Below are 24456 nucleotides of genomic sequence, written 5' to 3' on the forward strand. Positions count from 1 at the left end.
ACACATACAGCTGTAGTCTGTGATGTTGAACCAGTATTATCCCCTTCCAAAAGACAAAACACTTTGTATTAGGCTGCAGTAGGAAATTAAACCAAATGCCTAGCGGCGCAACACAACAGAAGATTATTTCATGCTCATATAACTGTCCATGGCAGATCCAAATCATGGGTGGGGACTGAGGATGTGTGGAGTGGCAAGAGAGGTCACACATCATACAGTCATTCAGAAAACCAAGGAGCATGGCTCTGCACCTTCAGTATGTAACTTCCAAGGTCACCCTGAGAGCAACTCCATCCTAGTCAAATATTAGTTCCTTTCTCCCGTACCTTGTACATGAAGACAAGGGGGAACAGAGGTGAAAAATGGGGGCAAAAGATAAAACCTGACTTTCTTCTAATATAACATGTTCTATTTAGGACCTAGGGGTTTTATTCCAGGAGAATTTACAGAAAAGCTGGCATTTTTTATCAGTGTTCTGTTCTTTTTAAGTGACAGATCAAAGATTTTATGATATTTGAAAGTTTGTCAAGGCATACATATACCATTCTCCACTTTCAGATGGAAAAAAAGAAAAAGTTAACAGTGACTGGCAATAATGGGTATTATTTCATGAACATCATAGAACATTAGAGCTGAAAGCATACTTAAAGATTTATCCCAGCCTCCTCAATTTCAAGACAAGTGCTTGTCAGCAATCACACAACTCATTTAAGGCAGATGTACAATTAGAAAAACTCCAAATCACTGTTTCTTCTACTACCTTATATATTATCCAAGCTACAATGTAAATCACTTTACCTCATAGTTTAAAGGATTATTATTATAAAATGGTCCATTTTTTTCACAGATTTCAAAAGCCAAAAGTAAAATAAAAGGGCAGAGGTAATGTGATGGACATGTGTCATTTTTTGCCTTCCCAATATACCCTTTCTCTCTTCTTCTGATAACAGCACTCTGATTTTCCTTTGAGGAACTACCTGTCCCCCATTCTGAATGTTATATGACTCCATCCCCTCCCCCAGCTCCAGGAAAAAGCAGATGTCCCAGCAGACCAATCAAAGCATTCCTACTGTGGCCACAGAGTCTGATTCAGGGATAAACACATGTTCCAAGAGGGCAAACAGACTCAGTTCAGGGACTTCTGTTAGATTGCTTGGGAAGAAAAACAAGATTTCTGCTGGATTTGAAGATTAAAAAGAGGATGTTAGCCAGGAGCTAATGGGCCTATAAAGTAGAAAAAGCCCACCTAATCATGAAGCCAACAGAGAGGAAAACAGAATTACCTGATGGAAAGAAAGTCCCTCTGACTTCATTTGAAGCTCTGGCTTAGTTGTATGTAACAGCAATCTGCGCCACCACCTCCAACTTTTTTTTTTTTTTCTGCTTAAGTCAATTTGAGCTGAGTGATAAAAAGTTCTGCTAACAGAAAAAAGTATTACAGGGAAATCAGATACCATACCTAATGCTGAAAAGTCAAAACTGACAACTTATTTACTGCTTGCAAGTGAAGCTCTTTTGGGGAAGCAGAAAGAGAGATACAAAAGATAAATAACAGTCACAGTGCTAAGTACTCAGTAAATGTGAGCTCTGTCAGATGCTGCCCAAAAAACTTTACATCTATTAAATCATTTAAACTTCACAAGCCATGTGAGGTAGGCATTATCATCACCTCCATTTCACAGACGAAGGATTTCAGGTCTATAGAGGTAACCTGCCCACGGTCATAAAATTAGGAAGTGGTTGAGCTGGGAATCAAATCTTCATTCTATAAAATTCAAAGATGTAGAACTGATTCTTGCTGTCATAATATCTCGAAAAATATTTCCTCACTGAGGACATTGGTCCAAGAAAGTGGCAAGAGAGTTCCATAAGATGTTATTGGGAATACAACTGGTTGTTAAATTGATCTAAAAGGTAAGTCTTCCTCATTGAGGATTTTACCTAGTCTGCTAGACCATATGCACCTCTAAGCAAATGCAAGCTTGTTTCAGAACTGATAATCACAGTCATCCTCTCAGCCCAGTGCTTCTGTACAGTGTACCAACTGTACAACCAGAAACCGCAGCCCTGAGTAAAGCCCAAGACAGTTTAATGAACTGCTCAAAATCAAGAGACCTGGAAAACAACAGAGACAGAAACATAATCACAGTCTCAGATCAGATACTCCGTACCTAGTCTGCTCCCACAAGACACAGTTAACCAAGAAGTGAAAAGTGAGAATATCAGTGCTAACTGCCAGAGATGATAGCAATGATTATGAGAGGAGAGAAAAAGCACTTTGTCAGCTGACAGTAGAGGGCAACTGGAAGAGAAAATGGAATAACCAAAAATACTTCTAAAACTTCCAGATAAAGTAATAAAGAAGTTCAATAATCTGGGTAAATGCTATTAGTTTGTACTTAAGTAGAAAAAAATACCTTTCCAAAGCCCAGTGTGGCAAATAACACTTATTGTTTTCACTCCAACAAAAAAGATGAAAGCAAATGTAATTCTTTCTTCAGAAAAAAAATGTATTTTTCTTTTTAGCATCCACTATGTGCTTTCTGTGATGCTACATATAACACAAACTTGTTCCCTATGAAGCTTATGCTTAGATGGTAAAAGACGACAAACAGAAAGAGCGGATGAATAACTATGACACAAATATTTTTACTTATCAGACACTTAATAAATTCAAAGACCACTAACTTCACAGGATAGAAAATCCTCTCAGACCTCCACACCTCCCTCCCCTTCATATCTATATTCAAGCAAACACCAAATCCCATCTTCTCCTCCTTCTCCATCTCTCTTCAACTCATTCCTTCCATCACCACTGCCTGTCCCCTGGGTGGGGGCACCAACATCTCTAGCCTTGACTACTTCAGGAGCCTTTGAAGCTTTCTTCCTTGCCCCCCCCCCCATAGTTATCCTGGATTAGTGTTTTTTAATACAAATCGAAGTGCTTAAACTACTTTGATGATGCCCCATAGACTTCAGGATAAAAATCAAATGACTTTAAATAATATGAGAGTCCTTTGTTCTCTGCCTGCCTCTTCAGTCCTAATCTCCTACAAATCCTCCCTGTATTCAAGGCCAAACTGAACACTTAGTTCTCTTGTCTGGTCTTTAGTACATTCTCTTCTCTCTGCCCAGAATGACCTCATGCTCATTCACTTTCTTATGCCTAGATTATTCCTGTTCATCATTCTGTATTCAGCTTTAGATGTCGTCTCTTCCATGAAGCCCTCTCTGACCCCTCATACAAACAGAAAGGAAGAGATGTATACCACAATCCTAGTCGGTATTTCACCTAAGTACTCCTCTGAATAGTATATCTACCCTAATCATAGTATCATATTGGAATCCTGTCTGCTTCTCTGTCTCTCCCTTAGACTCAGAGATCACGGAGACTGGGAGCTCTCCCACTGTAGATTTTCAGGGCCCAACAGATTCTAACAGACATCAAGCACTCAGACAATACTTATTAAATGAATGAGTGGGTAGACTTGATGAGAAAGATGTTAGGGAGGAGATGGAATTCTAAATCAGTTTCAGAGGAATTTAAACTGGTATAATGGAATCGAAGGGACTTTCCAATAATTTTTATATTAAATAGAGCTTATTAAAATGCAAATATCCTTAATGGTCCACACTAGAAGGTATTAATTGTTTATCACCAAGCATGTTCCAATTTAAAATCAGGCTTTATATAAATAAAATGGAATACTGGAGGAGACAAACTTTTAGAGACTAGAAGAAAACAAAGCTCAGGAGTGCCTAGGTGGCTCAGTTGGTTAAGCATCTGACTCTTAATTTCAGCTCAGGTCACGATCTCAGGGATTTGAGATCAAGCCCCTAATAGGGCTATTTATGCGCTCAGTGGGGAGTCTGCTTGAGAGTCCCGCTCTCCATTTCCCTTTACCCCTCCCCACCGCTTGCTCTCTCTCAAATAAATGTATCTTTAAAAAAAAAAAAAAAAAAGAAACTCATTCTCTCTAAACTAGATCCTTCCATTTTTGTCTGTTCACTATGCCAATAAGCAAAATTTTAAACACTTCAGTGGGAAAAAATGCCCTAGATAATAAAAAAAAATTTTTTTTCCAAAATTTTAAGTGCTATGACTGAAATAAAAAGCATGCCCCACAGAAAAACGTTCAGTAGCTCTTCACTATAGCATGAGCTCCAACTGTCGTAATCTGACACTTTACATTTCCCAATCTTCTTTTCCTTTCTTATCTCTTTCTGATTATTATTCTGTTCCGTATGCTGTGGAGTCCCGTGGAATGTTATATATTCCCAGTAAACCATAGTTTTATTTTTATATATCTGCCTCTTCACATCTTGTAACTTTTTTTTAGAATACCCTTTCCCTTTACTGAGCTGGTGAACTCACTCATTAATTCCCAATTCAAATCCTTACCTCCTCTCTGAAGCCATTTCCATCCCCTCCAAAGGCGAATTAATTCTCCCATCTCCACTCTCCCATAGCTATCTCTATTCAAATACTTTCTGAGGAGTTCTAGACGCATGGAATATCAATAGGTCATTTAGGGACCAAGGGTTTTCATTTTCGTTAAGTTGTGAAATATTTAGCTAAAGAGATAGCATTTCTGTAATATTTCTGAGGTCTTATATGTGCTGTGAAACTTAAAAAGAGATTATAGTTTAATATATTTTCCAAATTTGTACAGTCATAAAAGTCTTGAAGCCAGGAATCCCATTCTTCACAAAATAATTTGTAGGGCCAGTGTTCTGCAGAATATTTTAGGTAATATGGCCTATTTTGTGATTATCTACATGTTAGTCTCCCTAAAGAGTCTGTGTGCTCATTAAGAGTAGAACTCTTTTCTTATGGTCTTCGCAATCTCAGTACACAGTAGGTTGTTAAAAAAGATCTCTTGAATTAATTTATAGAAAGAAGATAAGAGTACTAAAAAAAGGTAATAGGAATGGACAGTCCCATGTATCTCTCATGACAGAAGGTAATGCACACCTACATACATCCCCCTTCCTGTGCAAGACAATTTAAAAAGGACTTAGTTGCAGGTCACAGAAACCCAACTCAGGCTAACCTTTGCACAAGAGAAACATGTTGCTAATGTAGCTGAATACTGGATTACATTGCAAAATTAATGGAAAAGCTGCAGAAATCTAGGATCTGGAGGAAAAAATGAGCAATTCTATGCTGTTGAGACACACATGTTCTCTCTGTGTCCATCTTCCATCACTGCAACACTGTTTCTCTTTGCATTTATGTGTCATTTCTTCTAAAATTAGAATGGCAGAAAGCATGGGAACCACAACCAAAACAAGTACTCCTATCAGAAAACGTGAACCTCTTTGTTCCAGTGTCTGTGTACCAATATCATTTAAGAACTCTTTGCATGGTTCATGAGCCCATGCTTAGAACTAATTACTGTTCCAAAGGAGATAGATAAAAAAAACCAAGGCCTGACCATAATTCTAGCCACTCCTTTGTTCAAGGTCCAAGCTTGGTAAACTACCCAAAAAGGAGAGATGGACAAACTTGATGAACAGATAAGAAAAGAGCTGCCACCATACACTCTAGTTGATTAAACATGGCTCAACTAAAAGGCCGCCCAGATATTTTATCCTTGCTAACACAGGAAAATAACATGTTGTTGTTATTGTTGTTGTTGTTGTTGTTGTTGTTGCTGTGTAGAGGGCAGTAACTCACTTTCTGTTCTGGCTTCCAGTACTCTCGCCCACTGTGAAGAAAGAGCTTTTCAAACGCAAAACAAAGGGACATGGAGAATATATACTTAACTTGTTGAAGCAGAATGATGCTGGATTTGTCCTTAAAATGCAAATATTTGAACCCTCTTAAAACCCCTGGAAACTAGGTTACAAAAGAAACACCTCTCACCATGTCAATTTAGGTCTTTATTCCACTTTTTCTGGTGGAGAATCACAATTTGACCTTCAGACTACCCCTAAAATCTGGGTAAAAAGAAGCTGAGTTATACACAAGACTGTTAGAACTGACATAAATCTAACATTATTTAGTACTTATATTCTACTTTACCAGAAAAAAATTTGGAAGAACTACTTAGATTCTACTTCCCTTTACTGCTTACCTAGAGTTTTACAGTCACCAATAGAGCAGAGTTTAATTTTTTGAGAGAGAGAAAAATGAAGAATTAAAATTGTAATTAGAAAAATTGCCTCAATCAGAATTGCACTTCAAGATGCTTGAATGGATGGGCTAAATAAGTTCAGGCATCCATTAGTTTCCAAATTGAATTAAAATATATTGAGTGCTAATTCAAAAATCTGAAGGCAGCCAGCCGGAATAGAATGGGAATTATCTGGGTCTAAAAGGGTAGTGCAGATGACACAAAGTAAGGAAAGACGATGGCATTTTTGCTGACCTGAAAGAATGAAACAGAAATCTAAAAACCACTAGTAATTTATTACAGCCCATTATACTAATATCACTGTTTACTCCAAGCCTGCATCATGGGGGGTCCCTTTTGAGTCTGCACAGCACAATAATCCAATTCTAATCCTCTCTGCTCCTTCCCACAGGAAGCCCTTTTTCTCTGCCATTTGCTGTGTGCAGCACAGATGACCTGTGGTAATTGCTGAAGACATTTTCACCCATATTTTTTAGCAAATGTAATCTCCTTTTGATGCTGCCATGTCCTCTCCCCACCCTGCTGTGACAACGAACTCCAATAATCATGCGACTAACATTCAGATAGAGATCAAGTAATGCAGCCAGCTGTATCACAACTTTTGACTTTCGACTTTGTACTTACTCGGGTGCACATACTACCATTTGAGGAAATGAAAAACATTTTTTTTCTCTAATGAAAATAGCTTTTGGCCTGGGGTGAGGCTGGTGGTATTGTCCTGAGCTTAAAAAAAAAAAAAAAAAAAAAAAACTTCATATAATTTGGCTCTAACAAAAGTCTTAAAAAAAAAAGTGAATGCATTTTCAACATATTTTCACACATGACTGAAATACTCATTAATTATGGTCTTGAAGTAAACCTTGGTTTAAGACTATCTTTCAAATATTCTGAATCTTTGAAGAAATTTATATTTTGAAGGAAGAGAGGGAGGTACAGGAAAGAGGGGGGAGAAAGGGTTGCATAACTAGAATTACATAACAAATTATTCCAAAACTTAGTGGCCTAAAACAACCATTTGTTGTGTTCATGTATTCTGTGGGTCAGAAACCTAGGACACAACATGGCCAGCTTGATCCACTCCCTGTTGGCTTAAGTCTCTGCTGGAAGACTTGACAGATGAGGTCCAGAAGCATTTAAAGACTCACTCAGATGTCTGGCTGTCAGTGGTAGCTATCAACTAGAGAAGTCAGCTATAGTTCATGTCAGATGGAATACATAATGCATGGCCTCTTTGTTTGGCTTGGGATTCCTCACACCATGGCAGTTTGGGACCAATATGACGTCTGTCTCCCCAAAAACAAAACATGCCATGCCTTATTATCACTTGCCCAGACACCTGATGAATTGATGGACTAACATTTCATTGGAGGCCAGCTAAGAAACAGAGTAAATCATTTGAGCCAATGTCACTTTCCCCATGACATCATCTCGGGAAAAAAGAAAAAAGGCTGCTTAAGAAGAAAAAATAGGGGGCCTGGGTGGCTCAGTCAATTGTCTGTCTTCTGCTCACGTCTTGATATCAGGGTTCTGGGATAGAGCCCTGGGTCAGGCTCCCTGCTCAACAGAGAACCTGCCTCTCCCTCTCCCTCTGTCCTACTCCCTCTGCCCCTCTCCCCTGCTTGTGCTCTCACAGTTTCTCTCAAAATGAATAAATAAAAAACCTTAAAAAAAAAAAGAAGCAGAAATAGATTTGGTAAGTTCCTGAACTTTGAGCTATTTACCCAAAGATTGTTTTATTCTGGAAGAGATTAATTTTAAACATGAAGTTTAAATATTTTCTGTCATCAACAAAAATGGGAGTCCAAGAATAAGATGAGATCAATTATATATAACATAAAGAGAGCCACTTTATTTTTATGTTTGAGTTGTAGCACATATATGTGTGGCCCTACTAAACTAGGAATCTCTTTAAGTTTTCAATATGTTAAGAAGCAAGCTATTCCTCAGACCATAAGCTACACGAAGTCGTGAACTGTGAGTCCTTTCATCCACTTAATCATTTTTTATTGAACATCTACCATAAGCAAGGCATTCTAGTAGGCACTAAAAATACAGAAATGAATGGTATAGTCCCTGCCCTCAGGGACTCAGAATCTGTAGAAAAGCAACCCATTATTTTAATAGGGGAACTCCATAGGTCCAGTCACAAAAAAAGGGATTCCATACATGATTTAAAAACCTCAAGACGGAATGCAAGAATCATCAAAGTTAAACACAAATTCCGAAAACATGCCAAATCCACAGATCATTTATTATTATCTGCTTAGCTCAGTTAGTGCAAACTAGCAACAAAGGGTAGTGGATTCATTTACTTTGTGGCCCAGTTAGCTCTGCATGTGACAAACTCGGTCCCAGAGCTATAAGCTATATTCCTATTTCCAGTCACTTGTCATGAAAATGCACAATTACGAGGACTGGTTCTCAAGTGCGTATGGTTAAAAGGCATCCATTCTCACTATAAGAAAATGCCTTAATATTTAAAAGCTTTTGAAGGTGGGGGCGCCTGGGTAGCGCAGTCGTTAAAGCGTCTGCCTTCGGCTCAGGGCGTGATCCTGGCGTACCAGGATCGAGTCCCACATCGGGCTCCTCCGCTGTGAGCCTGCTTCTTCCTCTCCCACTCCCCCTGCTGTGTTCCCTCTCTCTCTGGCTGTCTCTCTGTCACATAAATAAATAAAATCTTTAAAAAAAAAAAAAAAAAAAGCTTTTGAAGGTGGCTCCACTCTATTAGGTCACTATGAAGCTAGGGAGATGAAAGAGAGGTCAACTGTAAATCACTGTAGAAACCTAGACATACCACATTTCACCAAATCAAAGACATCACCAATTATAAGATGCCCCATTATTTGATATACCACCAGGAAAGAAAAATGGTATCAAGTAAACTATGACACTATGTTAAAACATTCTCAATTGCTGGTCATATCCCAAATTCAGAGATATAAAAAGTATTTTTTAAATTTCACCTTACAATGAACGCAATATGGTATATGAGAAGTACTGATAGATCTCCAGGGAGAAGTGACAATGAGGCAAGTTCTGATAACTTTGGGATAGGAGTTCTTAAATAGGAATGGTCCTCAGTAGGTTTAGGATCCACACTCTTTGCCATCTTCTACAGAGCTCTATACAATCTGGTTTCTTCTGGGCCACCCTGCTCATTACTCACTCCTCCCCAGTCTCCCTGGCCTTTCAGGCTTATTCCTGGCTTGGTCCTGTACTTTGTGTCCTCCACTTGTAACTCTATTTCCTATTTCTCCCACTGATACAAGCACTTTATTAGCACATAGAAATTATATTTTCTCATGTTAAAAGAATACCTGGCATAAAACAGACACAACATAAACATAATTTAATAAATTAAAAAGTCATCTAAAAGTAAAAAGAACTAAGGGTTTTAACCCAATCCTGAGTCTCTGATTAGCATAAAGAGGGAAAGAATTTTAAATACGAAATTAGGTGAATGCTATTTGAGTTACCCTCCCACAAAGTCCCTAAAAAGATTCTTAATTTTTTTCAAGGTTAGGGGCAATTAGAAATTTAAAAAGCAAATCAAAGCAACTTTCGAAGAGCCAAATTAAAAGGGTTAATTCTTGTGAATAGAGCATCCCTCTCTTCCCCACTTTGGGGACTCAATTGGCTTTGGAAATAAAGAGGTCACCACAGATGAAGACAGTGATAATTTATAGTGTAATGGAGTGACAGGGATCTATTAAGAATCAGAAAAAGGATATGAATAAAGAAACAAGATGCCACTGAAAGGTGCCAGAACCATCCACCACCATTACCGCAACCATTTTCTAAGTGTTTGCAGGTACAGGGTACTACAGGTGTTGTAGAATGACTTGTATGGGCTAATTCCATTCATTTCCCACCTCTCCTAACTTTTCTTAGCTACCCCACAGAGTTTATGCAAATTATGCACTTTTTAAATGGGACACACACACAGCTCATTTATTTGCTATGTTAGAACAAAGGAGAAAAAAGATGGTAATATCACCTATCTCCAAGCCCCCTTCACCTATTTGTCCATCCTTGGTTTCAAGAATCATGCAATTCATGCTTTGGGATAGATGTAGCTTACAGTGTGCCTGATGTTATGATTCTTCTAGAAACATTTTTCCCATCCCTGGAGGATCTACAGGACTTGAATAGATTTAGGATCCAAATGATATCAAGATCGTACTGGGTCTTGGGGCTTTTTCTTGATGTCATAGATGAATTTCAACAGCTCTAGTCTGTATCTAGAGTTCAGAGAATTTAAAGAACCTCTCTCACAATTCATGTTCACTTGAGCAGGACCAGCTTCTCCCTGTGCCTTTCCTCCAAGGATTACACACCAGAATGAAGGGTAAGGAAAATTCCTCATGGGGTTATTTCAAGCTAAGACCCAAGAGAAAAGAGAGGCTAGTATTATTAGCTCAGCTACTTTATCTTATTTAAAGAGTCAGGGAAAAAAAAAACTTAAGAGCATCACTCTGGCAGTAGTCTACTGACTGACACAAAATTATTTTTAATTCATTGGTATATCTGCAAAGTCACCATCAAAAGCCCTGGGCCTGAAGTATGACTAATTCATTTTCTTATATCAGGAGAAAAAATAAATTATAAAAGAAATTTATCATAACATTGGGCATGGTGCAGAGGCAAAGTGAGCTTAAACAGTTTGCTTTCAGAGTGAAGCACAGTTTGGGGAGAGGTACACTTAATCATTGCCCAGCTTATCTCCACCTCAAAGCTCTGTTTTTTACTGAAGGAGAAGGCAAACTAGTGCTTTGCAAATGCGTCTCTCATAAACTCTCAATTGTGATTATTCAGACACAATGAGAAATTCAAAAATTAAGCACAATAACTGGCATTCTTCCCATTTTGTAGATCAAGACATGTTCTCAGGGCCACAGAGGTAGTAAATAGCAAAGTCCAAACTCAATCAGTTTGGTCTTAACCCTGAACTATCAAAACAAAGGGCAACACACCAGAAAGAATGAAGGCCAAGGGCAGAGAACAAAGGCTGACATCAGCAGCTGGTGACATGAGAGAACATAACATTTCAGAGCTCTACTGGGTGATGGAAGGGACTTAGAAAGAGGGGTTTCAGTGACTCAACCAGATTTTAAATATTCCAACCAATTATAAATCTTCAATTCAAACTAGACTCTAGGGTGTTTGCTTAAGGGCCTCTAGATACATCTTAGAGAAGTAAGCATGAATTTTAACTGCCACCCCCCAAACTTATTTTAATTTGTTGGAAGGTGATAGTGTTTGTTACCATTAAAAATCAACATTGTATATACAACATATATTTTATAACATATAATGATATGTGTGTACACACACATAAATCAGGAGAATTAGACATCAAAAAATAAAGATTAAGTTTTGGGGGAGGAAAAGAGTGTTGTTATTATTATGGGTATCTTTTATTTTCCTTATTATATATTTCTATAATGTTTGAATTTTTTGAGATTGAGCACATATTATTTTTAAATTTGGAAGAAAACAAGGTGGTTTTAATATTTTGATCATTGCAAGAAAATGAAAGATCAGCAAAAATGTTAATATTAGAGTCATTAAAAAAAGGAAAAGATTTTAAAAGTTATAAACAGAAGTGAAGACATTTAAGCTAAGGAAAAAGAACTGGTGTTCTAATTACCAGTATTCTAGTCTTTCATTTTCAGAAAAATAGATAAGGTGCAATGCAAAGGACATAGAGAAAAGAAAGAAGTCACTTTCTTATTACTTGGAGGAAGAGGATTCAAAAAGAACAAAGATGCTCATTGACAGGTCTAACTGTAGACATGTTATTAGAAGGGGGAAAAAAGGAGAATTCAGAATCATAGGCATCTGTTTCATCTGTCACACTTCCTTCTTCACGGAGACACAGCGAATTTGCAAGCCAGCTACTAAAGAAGAGTGGCCAAGTAAAATAGAGGAAACAGGAAGGAGCGATTCCCCCTAGGAACTCAGTCAATTAAATGCAGCCTGGAAGGGATCTAATCTAATATCAAAGAGGCTGTCAGGGGATCAGTTCCCCAGAGTTTAGGGTTAATGATGTAGAGCATGGCAGCCTGGCCAGGAGCAGAAAAAAGAAACCTCACCAAGATCAGGTGTAACTAGAAAAGACCAAAATAAAATAAAATAAGCATTTTCCAGAGTAATGGAGGACCTTGAGCAAAACCTTCTGCAGACATGTCACAATATCCTCTGCTTACAGCAGTCTTCAAGACCTAGCATGTTTTACTGTAAATCAAAGTTTTTGTATGTACAATCATAATCAGCATTGAAAATGACCTCCCTCGATATCATTCTAGTAGATGTCCTAGTAGACCCAAAGTAAGTCCCTCTTCCACCCAGGGTTCAGTGGAAGCATCATATTAATCCTGAAGTTTTCATACAAGAGAGCTCTAAGGTGAAGGTCACTGGTAAAACTCTACCTAGAAATCTGAGGGTGAATTCATTAAATACCAGACAAGAGTCCACTTACTGAAAATCAGTGACCAGTACAAATGAGGGCAAGGTGAACTATTAAATGCTAGGCCGTCAACACACTGTCCTTTTAAAGAGCTGTGAATCTGTGAAAAGGTTCTCCCATCATTTCACAGGTGAAGTGACAGGTGACGTAAGAAAGAAATATTACCCATTAAAATAAACAGGCAGACAGACTACAGCCCATGCTTAGTATTTAATCTTAGTTACTAAAATTCATAAGCAACTTGCCTTTTTGTTTTCATACATTTCATTGCCAGCAATATGGCAGATTAGGTATCCTGAAAGTTCATTCCACCTGAAAGAGAGTTCCCTTCCCTTTCTCTCCTGCTCCTTACTAATCACAATCCAGGAGTTACCCTGAAAATTTGTATTTCTTTTAGCTGTATACACTGAAAAAAAAAAAAATCCAACATGCCTTTAAGCCTTTGACAGATGCTATGCTTTTCATCTAATTCTTTTATTTAACTATTTTATTAAACACTTTTGTGATGTGACTTTTTCATAATCAGTAAATGTTAAGTGAGATAACAGAAAGGCAATATGAGAGACAGAAAGAGGACTTTGTTAGCCTCTCTGGAATTAGTCTCTGATGAAATCAAAGAACAAACGACTCAGTGATAGAGCTGTAATGGGCACTTTGGAGAGAAAATGGAAAGTATATTGTATTCCTCAAAGCAGTCATGGAAGCCTTACCATTACTTAGAGTTTAATGGGTCTGAAAATAGTAGTGAGAGAGGAATAAACCACTTTTTCCTTTTGAAAAAAATTGTTAACTCTTCTAGGATATCATTCACAGAGCCAAGAGAGCCAGTTTACTCAATGATGCATACATGGACTCTAAAAATTAACAGACCTTTCAGGGGTTGCTATTTATTACCTGATACTAAAGTCTAGGACTAAGCATTTTTGAGTGAAAAAAAAAAAAGGTATAGAAACACCAAAGCTCAGGGCGCCTGGGTGGCTCAGTCGTTAAGCGTCTGCCTTCAGCTCAGGGCGTGATCCCAGCGTTCTGGGATCGAGCCCCACATCAGGCTCCTCCACTGCAAGCCTGCTTCTTCCTCTCCCACTTCCCCTGCTTGTGTTCCCTCTCTCTCTGGCTGTCTCTATCTCTGTCAAATAACTAAATAAAATCTTTAAAAAAAGAAAAGAAAAGAAAAAAAAGAAAAGAAAAGAAAAGAAAAAAAGAAAAGAAAAGAAAAGAAAAGAAAAGAAAAGAAAAGAAAAGAAAAGAAAAGAAAAGAAAAGAAACACCAAAGCTCACACTGGCAAAGTAAAGTAACTTTGAGTTTTGCTATAGCCTACTATCTAATTCTGAGAGTACCAATGGCTTTGTGGATGACATTTATTTAGCACTTACTAAATGCCACACATCAGGCTCATCCCCTTACAAACATTAGTGTATTTAATCTTTACAACAACCCTATAAAGTAGGTACTGCTATTATCTGCTTTACAGAAAGAAACTGAGACTTAGATTAATAAAGTAGCCCAAGAAATCCCCACAGAGGAAAATTTATGGGCACAGGAGAAAAAATTATATACTAAGCATTTCTGTTTCTGGACAATTGCTCAGAGGCTAAAAAGCCAGTATGCCTCTCAATATGGTACACAACAATTCAAAAATCCATCTCAGTGCACAATCTCAGGAACACCATGAAATCTTTTTTTTTAATAATAATTTTTTATTATGTTATGTTAGTCACCGTACAGTACATCCCTAGTTTTCGGTGTAATGTTCCATGCTTCACTACTTGCGTATAACACCCAGTGCACCATGCAATACGTGCCCTCCTTACTACCCATCACCAGCCTATCCCATCCCCCCCCCAAAGCCCTCAGTTTGTTTCCCAGAGTCCATAGTCTCTCATGGTTCATTCCCCCTTCTGTTTACCCCCCATCATTCTTCCCTTTCTTCTTCTACCGATCTTCCTACTTCTTATGTTCCGTAAATAAGTGAAACCATATGATAATTGTCTTTCTCTGCTTGACTTATTTCACTTAGCATTATGTCCTCTAGTCCCGTCCATGTTGCTGCACATGTTGTGAAATCGTTCTTTCTGATGGCTGAGTAATATTCCATCGTATATATGGACTACATCTTCTTAATCCAGTCATCTGTTGAAGGGCATCTCAGCTCCTTCCATAATTTAGCTATTGTGGACAATGCTGCTATGAACACTGGGGTGCATATGGCCCTTCTCCTCACTATGTCTGTCTCTTTGGGGTAAATACCCAGTAGTGCAATTGCTGGATCATAGGGTAGCTCAATTTTTAACTTTTTAAGGGACCTCCACACTGTTTTCCAGAGTGGCTGTACCAACTTGCATTCCCACCAACAGTGTAAGAGGGATCCCCTTTCTCCACATCCTCACCAACATTTGTTATTTCTTGCCTTGTCCATTTTTGCCATTCTAACTGGCGTAAAGTGGTATCTCAGTGTGGTTTTGATTTGAATTTCCCTGATGGCTAATGATTTTGAACATTTTTTCATGTGTCTGTTAGCCATTTGTATGTCTTCATTGGAAAAGTGTCTGTTCATATCTTCTGCCCATTTTGTGATTTGTTTGTTTCTTGTGTATTGAGTTTGAGAAGTTCTTTGTAGATCTTGGATACCAGTCTTTTATCTGTAGTGTCATTTGCAAATATCTTCTCCCATTCCATGGGCTGCCTCTTAGTTTTTTTGACTGTTTCCTTGGCTGTGCAGAAGCTTTTTATCTTGATGAAGTCCCACAAGTTTATTTTTTCTTTTGTTTCTCTTGCCTTTGGAGATGTATCATGAAAAAAGTTACTGTGGCCGATGTCAAAGAGGTTGCTGCCTGTGTTCTCCTCTAGGATTTTGATGGATTCCTGTCTCACACCGAGGTCTTTCATCCATTTGGAGTTTATCTTTGTGTATGGTGTGAGAGAGTGGTTAAAGGAACACCATGAAATCTAACCACAGAATTCAGAATAAACCACAAATAGCAATGAAGAATTTAACACCAAGGGAAAACCATAAGCAATTAATATTAATAATTTCACACAGACATTATAAAACCATATTTATGAGATTCAGAATCAGAGACCCTCAGGATCATGACCCCAGAAGTTTTTGTAATGGCAATAAAGCAGGATCTGATTAATGTGAAACTAAACTATCACATTCATACCCTTTTATTTCACAATCCATCATGCAAATGCAACAGAATTAAAACACAAATTTGTCAATGTTTACGGTGTTTGGAACTTCCCTACAGACCTAACACTTATAAGATCTGTCTGAAGTTTCTAACTACTATCAAGCTCCCAAGTCCTTAGAATAAAAAAGGTAGGACAGTCATTACAGTTGATCCTTTAGATTTGCATATTCACCAACAAAGGTCCTATGAACCCACCTGATTCATCTTTACCCAGGCTACCACAGTACCTGCACAAGAGAGATAAAATTACTTTTCAGCAAGTGACTTAAATAACAGGATGAAATACAAATACACACATACACATGCATATATATATACACATGTCTACCCACACATGTGTTTTATACATACATGGTGTTAAAGAAAAGACTAACCTCTACATGATAATAATTTTGTCTATTTACATAAGCAACAAGCCAAATCCTAGAAGTCATCCACTTCAAGTGCCCTCAGCAGCAAACAATGCAATCCTCATCTTACTTCTCCAAACTGTAACCATCTAGACAGATGAAGAGATTGCCATATGAGCACTGCCTGCACAACTTGACTTGCTTTGGAATGTTGTAAAAGGACATAAATCTATTTAAGAAAAACAGATCAAGAAATGCATATTAAGGAAAATGTGATGTCTATTATTTAATGTTGAGGGGCGCCTAGTTTGTTAAGTGTCTGACTCTTGGTTTTGGCTCAGGTCGTGATCTCAGGGTCCTGGGATCAGCCCTGAGACATGGGTTCTGTGCTCAGCGGGGAGTCTGCTTGAGATTCTCTCTCTCCCTCTCTCTCTGCCCCTCCCCCTGCTCATGCTCACTCTCCCTCTCTAATAAATAAATAAATCCTAAAAAAAAAAAAAAAAGGTTCATATAAGTCAAGAACACTAAGGAGGTCCAACCATTCTTTCCACTCTACTAGTAACACCACTCTAGCCTTTGAGGATAATAATCTGACAGAGAATAGATTGGTGGTTGCTACAAGCAGGGAACTGGGGTGGGAGAAATGGGTGAAGGGAGCCAAAAGGTACAAAATTCCAGCTATAAAATAAATAAGTCATGAGGATATAAGGTGTAGCATGACAACTATAGTTAATAACACTCTATTGCACATTTGAAAGTTGTAAGAGAGTAAACCTTAAAAGTTCTCATCACAAGAAAAATATTCTGTAACTCTGTATGATGAGAGATGTAACTAGACTTATTGTGGTGATTGTTTCACAATGTATTCAAATACTGAGTCAATGTGCTATATACTTGAAACTAATACAGTGTATGTTAAGTACACCTTGATAAACCCATAAAAAAGGATTTTAGATCATTTACTTAATGTCAGGAATAAAAATTACTATTTTGTTAACTACACTACAGTGTGTTTTGAAGTCACTGAGACCTGGATCCAAATCCTGCCCCCCTTCCTCTACCTTTCCCCATACCCACTCTTCCTACAAACATTAATAAGCACCGACCTCTGCTAAATATTGTGCTGGGTACTGGAGATTTAGCCATAAATTAAGACAACTGACAGTTTAGTTGTATGACTAGCCTAGTAGTTTTGAGTCTCAGTTTCACCACTGGTGAGACAGGAATAAAACCACGTATCATGGGGTTTTGTGAGACTGAAACAAAATGCTTAATACAATGCCCGGTATGTGCTCAACAAATGCTAGTTCTCTTTCATTTCCCTACCTGAATAAAGACTTAGGAGAGGAAGGGCTGCATTTGCCCTTCCAAATGTATAATACTTCTCTTAGATCCTTTGGTATGTTAAGAAGAAACAAAAATTGAGAAAAGTTAAATTATTAATCAGAGATCAGTCAGTAAATAAGGACATCACTGAATAAAGACCCTGTTTTTCCAATGTCTATCTCCACCAATACCTACTTATTTTTCATTATATTGTATTTCAGACTATAGTATATGCATTAGGGATAAGCTCAGATAATTTGAAGAGTATTTATTTATAAAGGGTAGGTGTACAGAGATGTGGATATATAGAAGGAGAGTAGTAACCTGGATCTAAAAGCAGTGGGGATATTACCACCCTCAGGTCAAAGAAGGATTGGGAGAAGTTGCCAAAACCTGGAAGAAAAGAGGGTGATGTAGTAGAATCCTCCTTGAGTGACCTGTATTCGGGGGACACATCTAGCTAAAGGTGACCTTGCAAGAAGGAAACCAGAAGAACCACTCCTCAGGCCTCACTCTTCTCTAGCTCTCCACTCTCCTACAGAAGACTACATTAGCCTAATCCAGCTGGAAGCCAGAGGGCAATGGATCACCACTGATATAATCTCTATAGATCAGTCTCCTAGACACAGAGGAGAGAACTTGAAGAGTGGACATAAAGGAGCAGATGCAAGATCTGCTGAAAGATGTCCAGCACAAATTCCAAAGGTGCTAACTCAAATGTTCACCACTGTTGTTTATAACTGTGAATATAAATTTTTAGTGGTGACTGTTTTTTTCAACTAAGCCACAAAAGTCTATTAACTTCAAACATACCTGAAGAACAAAACTGTAGTGGTAACCCTCTCCTCCAAAGCAGTTGGGATAAATGGTTGATAAATAAATCACAAAAAGTCAGATAAAGTACAGGATTATTATGTTAACTTATAAACATATATTAATTGTGAATATTTGGTAAAGGGCCAAGGCCTTTTCTCTGGTGTGAGTCTACAAACAACTGAAATTGCACATGCTCTTTCCTTCATAAACGGCTCCCATAGTACGTCACCTTCGTTTCCTTGTATTTGTTTCTTTGAAGTTGTATGAGAACTTAAAAACACTTGTGTAGCATTACTGGCATAGAACACTTCTAGATTTTTAATAAATTTTCCCAATATTATGTACTCATCTTGCCCACCCCAATTTAATAGACATCTTTATATACTCCCTTCTTTGAGATTTTATAAAATATCCAAGGTAGTTTTTAACTCTTACTGTCTAATTTCATTAATTTGTGTAATATTTAATTAAATTATATAATTACAATAAAATGAAAAATGTCAAACAGATTTAGAAATAAAAAAACTGTCTTTTATTATACAAAACTCAAATGATGGGAGTAAATAGACACAAGTATAATAAAGAATTGCCGGCTTCCTGAGAGCCTTCAGGAAGCAAAAGAAACTTACAGTGAATTTTATAAGAAAAAAGAAAGTCGGATTAATCTGGCAAGTCAGCTAACAGAATCAGGTTAAGAAACAGTCTACTATAATAAATCGCACTAGTTTACCCAAATCTACCATTTGCAACACTGCCTCTTGGAGTCAATGTGCTTCCCTTAGTTCTATAAATACATATTTGCTGGATAAATGGATAAATGAATGGATGGATGAGTGGATGGAGAAAAGGAAGGAAAGAAGGGAGACAGGCATTTGGAGATTCAACTCAAACCACCTTCAAATACATGTCTTCTGTGTCAAGAAAACAGGAGAGGGGGAACAGCAGGGATGATTCTTACACCATCATGCATGTACACTGGAATTGAACAATTCAGTAAATAGATGGCACATGGTAGAAGCCAAGTCTGTCACTGTACAAATGGGAGGTTACAAACAAAAAGAGACTAGAATGATCATGTATTAATGGATTACAGATGGAGACATCAGTATTAACATTTTTACCTTGATATAATATTAATAGATACAAATAGAAGCATTTACAATATGTATGTACACACGATTAGTATACACACATATTATTTTCTTACTCTATCAGCGAAGAAGGCCTAGAAGCAAGAACATATCTGTAGTAATGAGTAAATCTAAGGCTCAGATCTTTGTTTGTAATGCCATTCCTCAAAAAAAGTAATAAATGATCCTTGGAGAAACGACTGACTCAAGAGCTGAAGTAGAGAATATACAAGATGAGCCTGAAGAATCTTACAGTGCCAGAAGATAAAGTGCTAAAAGCAAATGAGCAAACAAATGCAAAAACAAAAGAACATAATAACAAGGGCAAGTCAAAGGACAGAAGCCAACTGAAAGGGCTCCCAATGCAAAGCTGGAACAGTGTGAGCAGCAAAATAAATAATAAATGGGGGGAAAGAAATAAATCTTCCATGCAGAAGAATTCTAAATACCTTATGTATGATATTCTACCCTCAAGAAAGCAAAGCATAACTCCCATTTCTTAAGTGTAGGCTGCTTATAATGACTTCTTTCCAAAGAGGACAGTACGTAAAGGGGTTTTTGAAAAAAAGCAACCACACAATGCAGAAACCTGACAAACACTATTTCAGCCAGAAGATAAAGGGTAACACCAGCAGCGAAAAGTCATGTTCGAAGTATGTGCCTTTTCATAATGTGATAAGAATGGCACTTTATATTCTTTGTACTTTTCCTCCCCAAAATCCATAACTCTAGTCCAGTCATGAGAAAAACACCAGACAAATTCCATTTGAGAGACAATCTACAAAGTACCTAATCAGTGCTCCTCAAAACTGTCAAGGTCATCAAAACAAAAAAAGTCTGAGAATTTGTCAAAACCAGGAGGAACTAAAGAGACATAACAACCAAATATAATATGGTATCCTTGATAGGATACTGGAACAAGAAAAAAAAGCATTAAGTAAAAACTAAGAAAATCTGAATAAAGTATGGATTTAATGAATAATAATGTATCAGTATTGATTTATTAATTGTGACAAATTCACCATACCAATGTATAATATGTTAATAACAGGGGAAAATGGGTATGAGGCAGAACTCCGTACAATCTTTGTAAACTTCTACAAATCTAAAACTATTCTAAAATTTAAAAATTTTTTTGAAAAACTTATTAAAAGGGATATTTTTTGGCAACCATGAACCTATAATCCCTACATTTGTCCAAAGCAAGGAAAAATAAAGCTTATCTTACTTACTTTTTCCAAAGCTCATCTCAATCAACTCTTTCTCCCCTCTAACAATGTCGGACTTCTCTTCAATGTTCAAGGATGACATTTCCTAAGACTCTGGACATGCTCTTCTACTGCCAGAAAAACTCTCCCCAGTTTTCACTTATCTGATACTTTCTTTTCTGTCTGAAGCAATCCACAAAACCTATCTCATATATAAGCCATCCAGAAAGAGGAGAGTGGCATACCTATCTTTCTTTGAATTCGGTAGGAATCAGCAGAAAAACAGCCCCCATTCATAACGCAAACAGGTAGTGAGAAATTCAACAAGAGGTAAAGAAGAGGTACTAACGTTAGGAAATGTAACTTCCTATTCCCTCTTAAGTTTAACTTTTGATGCCAACCAGGTTTTCCCCCTACCTAGAGCCCAAAAGCTCCTTTGCTCCTGTTTGCAACTAGAGAAGCAATGGAAATAACAAATTAAGAGGGTAGGGGCCACTTCAGGTGGAAGCTTCCGGTCTGCTCAAACTATGAAATTGACCCTAACAACTACAAGTAAGGACTGTTACTGGTAGCAGGCATTGTAGAATCCATATGCCCTTTTCTTGTTTAAGTACCAGGAAGTAGACACCAATACTTTTGTTTCCCACAAGTCCATAGAGGAAACATAATTCAAACTTGTCTAAAGGGATAAATCAAGAAAAAAAATACAAAATTATACCTAGCCACTTGGCAAACAAGGACTTATTTAAAAAGACAGGGCAAGTAGTAGAAGAAAGGTGGACATTATTTTACATGGCTTTTCTCCCTTTCAGAACCTAGAATAGGTAAGTGCCAAATTAAAAATTTTGTTGGGGCACCTTCATGGGGCAGTCAGTTAAGCATCTGACTCTTGGTTTCGGCTCAGATCTGATCTCAGGGTTCAGAGATCGAGCTGTACGTCCAGCTCTGCTTGGGTTTCTCTCTCCCCCTTCTCCTGCCCCTTCCCCCTGTGTTTTCTCTCTCTCTCTCTCCCTCACTGAAATAAATAAATCCTTTTTAAAAATTTTGTGAATTCCCTTTTCTTCTTGGTAGCACTCATTACACTTGTAATTATTAAGATCTGTTTCCTGCTATAATATTGCAGGGATCATTCCATTTTGTTAACTAAATCCCCACAACCTACCTTAGTGTTATTACGTAGTAAATGCTCAGTTAACAGACTTCTTGAATGATGAAATATTTATGCCTCTTATCTAGTTTCTGAACTATTTTAATGCAACCAGATATATATATATATTTTTAACTCTACTTCCTGGTCTTAATAAAGTACTTAAAATAAATCAATTTTCCTTCAGGGGCTCAACTATCTTACTAATGAAATTAAAAAACTGTTTTAATTATAATTTCTCAGTTTACCTTATACCCAATGACATAAGAGTTTAAGCAGAAATGTATTTATAATTAATTTGTCCTTTCTCATAAAGGTGTAGAAAATGTCTGTCACTCACCTTTGAAAGACTTGGCTAACTGGCTCCTTCAACCTTCTGGTTAATCTAGCTACAGGGAATATTAAATATTTAGGAGTGAACTGGCATCTAGTTTGTCAGAACAGTTCCATTTAAATTATACTCCCTTGTAACCAATTGTAACTGACGATTTAATTAGGTGGATGGGGTGAGTTACAATGATTATTAACAAACTGTGTTAATGTCATCAAAATTCCTATTCTCCAGAGTTGAAGGAATAGAAAGGGGAAAAAAAGAAAAACCTACCTTGTAAGAAAGATGGCCTATTTCACAAAATTCACTTTTTTTTTTGTCCATCCAGTAATTAGCCTTGTTTTGTTTGGTATGTTCACACTAATTACAGCAACAGCTTTATTTTTCTTGGTATAACAGACTGCTTCACTTGATAACATTTGTAGAAAAAGTATGCATTGCATAGCTATTACAAAGTACCCAAAATGATAGTTTTGTATTCTTTTTCTAAGGTATTCATTCATAAAAAGCTGTTCTTATTATTAAACCTGGGTCAAACAGAGTATAAGAAAACCAATATGCAAATAAAATTGGGTTTTTAGAGACTATATAATTCAATGCCTTTTAAAACATTTTATTTTGGAGCCCATATGTGGATTCAAAAAAAAAAAATTCAATCCATCTTCTAAACAAAAACAGACATGGAATAATGTCTGTGAAGAATACCCTGTAGGACCCTGGATTTACTTCAGAGGCTAACAGCATCAGGAAAACTTCCTTGAAAAACAAAACAGAACAAAACAAAACCTTCCTTGAATCTTGCTCAGACAGCAGGCAGACAGTGATACTGAGTGGGAAGATGGAAACCTATATCCAGTGTGGCAGGACCCATTGTGATCTGCTGATCATACTGATTCTATATGACACCCACAAATGAAAGAGGCATTCACTTCTCATTTGTTATGTTGAAAGTGATCTCAGCAATGAAGAAATTCTATTTCAAACTCTCCGGCTATCTAAATGACAAATTTTATACCATTTGCTCATAGGAACAAGAGGAAAAATGGAAACAGGCTTAGTCCCATGAATAAGGAAAACAGCAGCCATGGTGGATCCTTTAAAAAAAAAAAAAAAAAAAGCCCATATATCCAAAGTAACTCTCTTTAAACCCGACAAGAAACTCCCACAAAGGATTCATTATTTATAGGAGTTTCTGCACTGAAATGGATTAAGACTTACTTGTCCTCGATGAAAGAAACATAAGACAACTAATTCAATAGAAAGGATTAGTTTATCTCTTGAACCAATTAAAGCCACTATCACCTAAAAAAGTAAGGTAACCTGAAAAATGTACCACGAGGCTGGCAGCTTTTATTTGAGAGGAGGAGGAGGCAACATCAAGAAAATCCCAATCAAAGAATATAATCACAGAACACACTAGTAAAGTCCACCAATGACAGACACAATGGGCATTCATTCCTTCTTTCAACATCTTCTACCAAATATGCAATACATTCAAGGTCCTGCACTCATATGAAGTGGGAAGAGAACAGAATGTAGCAATGGATGAACACCACTTAAGTGCCAGCAGCTTTATGTGTGTTACCTTACTTCTGTCTCCTTAGAGCCCTGTTGTCATCTTCATTTTGAAAGAGAGGAAACAGACACCACACAGAGCATTAAGCAGGTTGCCCAAGATCACACATCTACAAAGGGGCAGAAGCAGCATCTAAACTTCTGCTGATACAAAATCCCCACACAAGTTCTTGCAGAAGAAATAAAGACGTCATCTACCCTCCAAAAACTGATCCCTGAACCAGGGAGAAAGAGCACAGATAAAGACCATGGGAGTAAGTATGTTTGTGACAGTGCTATAAGGAAGAGCACATGTAGCACATTAGGAGTTGAAAAATAAGGGAAGATTTGCAAGAAATGAAATTAAGTTGGGCCCATGGTAGACTGTAACATGTGACTCATGAAGCACTGCAGAAGAAAGAGTGTAAACAAAAGAACAGAAACAAAATAGTATAATGTAGGTTTGAGACACAACAAAAGCTTGATTTTGGCTTTGGCTTCAGAATAGGGTACAGGTAAGCAATGTGCTTGATTCACAATGCAAAGTGGTGATGTGCAGTATCAGCTCTGGAGGGAAGCTATCTGGATTCAAATTACAGCTTCACCCCTTGTTAGCTGTCTGAACTTGTGCAAATTATTTAAGCCCTCTAAACCTCAGTGTCCTCATCTATAAAATAAGGATAATGGTACATATCCCTAGATTTGTTTCAAAGATTACGTGACATGTATATGTCAAGCTCTTAAGATCACATCAGGCACATAAAAAGTACATTAACTGCTATCAATAACT

Source organism: Ursus maritimus, unplaced genomic scaffold, assembly GCF_017311325.1.
Source record: "Ursus maritimus isolate PB19 unplaced genomic scaffold, ASM1731132v1 scaffold_15, whole genome shotgun sequence".
NCBI classification, from domain to species: domain Eukaryota; kingdom Metazoa; phylum Chordata; class Mammalia; order Carnivora; family Ursidae; genus Ursus; species Ursus maritimus.